This window comes from Anomaloglossus baeobatrachus, chromosome 9 (genome assembly GCF_048569485.1).
Source record: "Anomaloglossus baeobatrachus isolate aAnoBae1 chromosome 9, aAnoBae1.hap1, whole genome shotgun sequence".
Lineage (NCBI taxonomy): Eukaryota > Metazoa > Chordata > Amphibia > Anura > Aromobatidae > Anomaloglossus > Anomaloglossus baeobatrachus.
Window position 1 is genome coordinate 19,197,759 of NC_134361.1, and position 5,138 is coordinate 19,202,896.

Below are 5,138 nucleotides of genomic sequence, written 5' to 3' on the forward strand. Positions count from 1 at the left end.
TCCAATGTGGTGGCATGCAGAGCCCAACTCGCCAAAATTGTGTCACTGGCCAAATATTTCTGGACCTAACTGTATATATAATATAATATGTGCCACAGCCGACGAGCTGCTCAGACCCGATCCACAGTGGCTTGAGGGGTCTCCGGATCCGAGGCAGGATTGCGCGGCCACCTCGGAAATAAAAAGGGGGAAATTGTTTTGGGTGGTGAATGGGATAATGTTCGTGACGCCACCCACGGTGCGTGGTAATGTGAGAGACCACCGCTGCTGTTGGGGAGCCTGGTGACGGTGTTGAAGCAGCAAGATGTTTAACCCCTCTGTGGGTAGGGAGATTGGTGTCCCGGGGCCCGGTGATGTATGGAGTGGGGAACCCATCGGAGGTGAAGGGATATCGGGTACTCATACAGTCCAAAGTCACTGATGCTGACACCAGGTAAACCAAACTCTTGAATGCTCTGTTTCTCTTGGCTGAGCATGCTGGGTCCGTGCCCCTTTGGTGTTACTGGTTGGTCTGAAGCCTTGTTCCTTGGCACTGTGTGTAACTTGGTGGATCCCTTTTGCCTAAGACTACTCGGGTCCCGCTCACCTGCGTGGCTAGCAAGGTGAGCCTGCTCTCAGGGTTCACGCTTGGGATTTTCTGGACGGTTGTAGGAAGTCCTATCCCCCTCGTTGCGCTAGTACCCTGATTCTGGAGCGGTTGGGGAACGGTTCCTGAAGACTCCGTTCCCATCAGGTGAATTATTGGGCTGCGTGAAGCTTCTTTCTAGCCTAGGGTCCACGTACCCTGTCGTGCCCTGGCCCCTGCCCGGTTGTAGCACAAGGCAGCCGGCCTGTTCTCTGTAGCAGCACCGTACCCTCTGTCACTACCCCCTGCGACCGGGGTTCCAGCTCCTTCTGCCCAGGCCAACGTCTGGCACCTGGGATGGGTACAGGAGCCCAGCTCCACAGCGTGACCTGTCCTGTCACCGCTGTCTTACTGCTCAACTCTACTCAACTCTAACATCTCTGCCCTCCCTCTTCCATCCCTCCATCTGGGTGGCCCTATTCCCCTCAGGCTGCCCAATGGGTGGTTGGTGGGTGTGGTGCAGAGTGTTCCTCAGGATTTATGTACACCTGTTGGTAGCAACACCAAATTGACAGGACCGGTAACCAAGGAGAATCAGGTACCATGCAGAAGGGCAGAGTGCACGGCACCCTTGTGACGACCTGATATATATAGATATATATATATATATACACCAAGAGAAAACGATTCAGAACTTTTCCTTCTTTAATGTCGCCCATAATGACATTTTCATTGTTGCATTTTATAGCACAATTTATTATCCATAAACAGCTGACAACACAGAAAAGGGATCTCATTGTGGCACGTTTTCAATCAGGTGAAGGGTATAAATAAATTTCGAAAAACTGGATGTGCCTTATTAATTGATAAACACAAGAAGAAAATTGGTCTGGAGAGCGGGCAACAGGCAGACAACACCATTATAAAAGCTGCAGGAGTTTCTGGCCAGTACTGGATGTGAACTGCATGTGACAACAATCTCTTGTAGTCTTCATATGTCCGGCCTGTGGGGTAAGATGGCAAGGCAGACGCTTTTTCTTAGAAATCCTGGCTACGTTTGGCCAAAACTTTCATTCAATCTGCCAAAAGCGTGACGGGAATGTGTTCTGGTCTGATGAGACCACAGTGGAACCTTTTTACCATAATTGAAAGGTCTGTTTAGCGCTAAAAAGCTAAAGATTAAGCGGACTTTTACTTTTTTTTCACAACGGTCCTAAGACCTCCAAATTAGCAAAAGAATGAGTTCTCCAAAAGAGGTTGAATGATTCACAAAGGGCCAGCCAGAACCCAGACTTCAAGCTAAAAGAGAATCTATGGTAACCTGAAGAGGGTGCGCTATACAGGAGATGCCCCCGCAATCTGACAGACGCGGAGCTACTGCAAGGAAGAGGGGGCAGAGATCGCCAATTCTAGATGTGATAGACCCCGACCCTATAAGACTAAATGTGGTCATAGTTTCAAAGGGGATTTCAACATATTAGTGTAAGGGTGTGCAGATTTATTCAAACACATTATTTTAGTTCTTTATTTTTCTTTTTCCATCTAAAAAGATTTCCGTTTTTTTTTAATTTAAATGTACAGTTTAAGTGTAAATATGGAAAGTTCTCATATAAGGAACAGGTGAAACTTATATTTTGGATGATTTTAGAGTGATCCGCTTGTTGTTCCTTTGTTTTAGGAAATTATGATATCGACAGACAACGTAAATCAGACTATAACCACCATCTTTACTATTGCAGGCTTCCTGACCATGCGCAGTATGGAGCTTTTTATCTTGTCCGTTTTCTTCAGCATGTACATGTTATCGCTGGCGTCTCATTTTCTTATTGTCTCTCTTGTCTTTCTGGAAGAACATCTTCACAATCCAATGTATCTCCTCTTGGCCAATTTCTCCTTGGTGGAAGTCCTGTATACCACGGTTACTGTACCAAAAATGCTCGATGTCCTTTTGTCCGGAAACAAATCGATTTCTGCATCAGCTTGTCTTGTCCAGTTTAATTTTTTCTTTGCCTTTGGGGCGGCTGAGAGCTACTTTCCTGTAGTTATGGGCTATGACCGGTATATGGTCATCTACGTTGATTCCTAGAAGGATGACTACAGGGCAGGACTGTGGACCATGGGTTGTGGCCTTCATAACTGCTTCCCGCCCTGAACTGCAGATCTCCACACTCACATTTTGCTTCGCTAATGACATCGACCATTACTTTTGCGACTATTCTCCTCTTCTGAAGCTATCGTGTGAAGTCATATCCAGCAGAGAGTTCACCTTCTCTGTCATCTCCTGGGGTTTGACTGTTGGTTGCTTCTTTCTTATTTAATTTCTTACGAAGGTACAGATTAACAAGGCTGACTTCCCCCTCCAACATACTATTTACTCCAAAAGAGGGGGAAAATATTTTTAACAATGTTCAACACTCAGGATAATTTTTAATATCTGGAGTATACAGAACAGTTTTCAGGATCCTCAATTAATATTATGATAGTACTGGAAAATTAGCTTTATAGTTGGGCTATAGAAAATTTACATATAACGGTTGAAGATGAAATCTGAAGTCTTAAGGGGGCTTTACACGCTACGATATCGTTAATGTTTTATCGTCACGGTCACGTCGTTAGTGACGCACATCCGGCGTCATTAACGGTATCGCAGCGTGTAACACTTACCAGCGACCTTAAACGTCCTCCAAAGTGGTGAAAATTGTTCACCATGGAGAGGTCGTCCTAAAACCAAAAATTGTTAATGGTTGTTTATAGATGTTGTTCCTCGTTCCTGCGGCAGGAACAAGGAACCTCACCTTACCTGCGTCCTGCCCGCAATGGAGAAGGAAGGAGGTGGGCGGGATGTTCGTCCCGCTCATCTCCGTGCCTCCGCTTTGATTGGCTGGCTGCTTAGTGATGTCGCCGTGACGCCGAACGCACCTCCCGCTTGAGGGAGGGATTGTTCGACAGTCAGAGCGCCGATGCCGACCAGGTAAGTGCGTGTGACGCTGCCATAGCGATAATGTTCGCTTCGGCAGCGATCACACAATATCGCATGCACGACGGGGGCGGGTGCTTTTGCGTACGATATCGCTAGCAATTGCTAGAAATATCGTAGCGTGTAAAGCCCGCTTTAGTCCAATGATAGTTTTTACCGAATGTTCGCGGGATGAATAAGGATTAAGAGGACATTTTTTGTTTATCTTCTCCATTGAGATATGGGCATTTGCCATTCATAAAATTGGCGGTACAGCTGGCTTATATCATGAAATGGGAGGATTGTGTTGTGTTTTTTGGGGTTTTTTCATATATAAAATTTACTTAAAAACAGTCTCAATGCGCGACATTTGTGCACTGATGAAATCGCTTCAACTTAGAGAAATTAGACTACAGGGCATTTAGTTAAGACCTAAAATAAATTAGGGAATCATTTGGGACTTTAGGGTTCACTGTTGTTTGGAAGGTGAACCTAAAAAGGTTTTTCAACTATGTTGCATAGATATCTGTTAGGGCCAGGTGGATGGGCAGACCCGGGAGGTGGATCCACTGGGCCGAACTCCCCGATGAGGGAAAGGAGTCCGGTAGCCGGAGCACTATAGGTAGCAGAACAGTCCGCGCACAAGAGCACAATGGAGAAGTCCCTGGAACCACGGGGTCACTGATGGTGGTCCGGGTGACGGAGCTCAGGTTCGGAAGCCGGGATGATGTCAGGCGGGGTCCAGAACCGTTGGAGCGAGATGACGGGTCACCGCAGGGAACAGAGATGGTGCGGACTGTCAGGATGGCAGATAGGCAGCGTTCGAGGTTCGGGATACGGCAGGACCGGATGGCAATGCAGGATCGGCTCTAGAAGAGAGAGAGGTAAGTATCTCACAGGAACACAAGGAGACCTGACTCCTAGCTTGGGAAACACGAAGATCAGGCCCCGCCCCCTTGGACATTGCACCCCTTTATACCCCGTACCTGTGTGCTTCATTTCCTGTCAGTGGTCACTGGCCCTTTAAGAAAGGGTCAGTGACCGCGCGCGCGCCCTAATGCGCATGCGCGCGGCCCGGGTGCCAGAAGCCAGGGCAGGAAGCTGAGAGGAGGACGCAGCAGAGCCGGGCTGGGGCTGGGAAGCCGACGGGCGCCGGGAGCGGGGACCAGGAGGCCTGGGAAGCGCGGGCGATGGAGGCTGGAGAGCGGGGAGCGTGGCAGGTGAGCCGGGAAGCGGAGCAGAGGACCCGGGGAGCGTGACAGTACCCCCCCCCCCACACCCCCCTCCCCGCAAGCGGGACAGGAAGGCACGGATCAGAGGAGTACCCACATTCTCTCTGGGCTCCCAGGACCTATCCTCAGGACCATACCCTGCCCAGTCCACCAGAAAAAACTGTCGACCCCGTACGGTCTTCATGGCCACGATATCCCTCACCGCATAGATGTCGTCATCAGCAATAGGAGGAGGAGCCGGACTGGCAGCAGCGGAGAAGGGACCAAGGACAACCGGCTTGAGCAGAGAGACGTGGAAGGAGTTGGGTATCCTCATCGTGGCCGGGAGCTGCAGTTTGTAGGAGACCTCATTGATCTTGCCGAGGACTTTAAACGGTCCGATGTA

The 5,138-nt window shown here is 49.1% G+C and overlaps 1 pseudogene; it reads left to right on the plus strand.

Moving 5' to 3' along the window:
- The first annotated feature begins 2,249 nt into the window (after positions 1-2,249).
- LOC142250294 (olfactory receptor 11G2-like) lies at positions 2,250-2,883 on the plus strand (annotated as a pseudogene).
- The last annotated feature ends 2,255 nt before the right edge of the window (positions 2,884-5,138 follow it).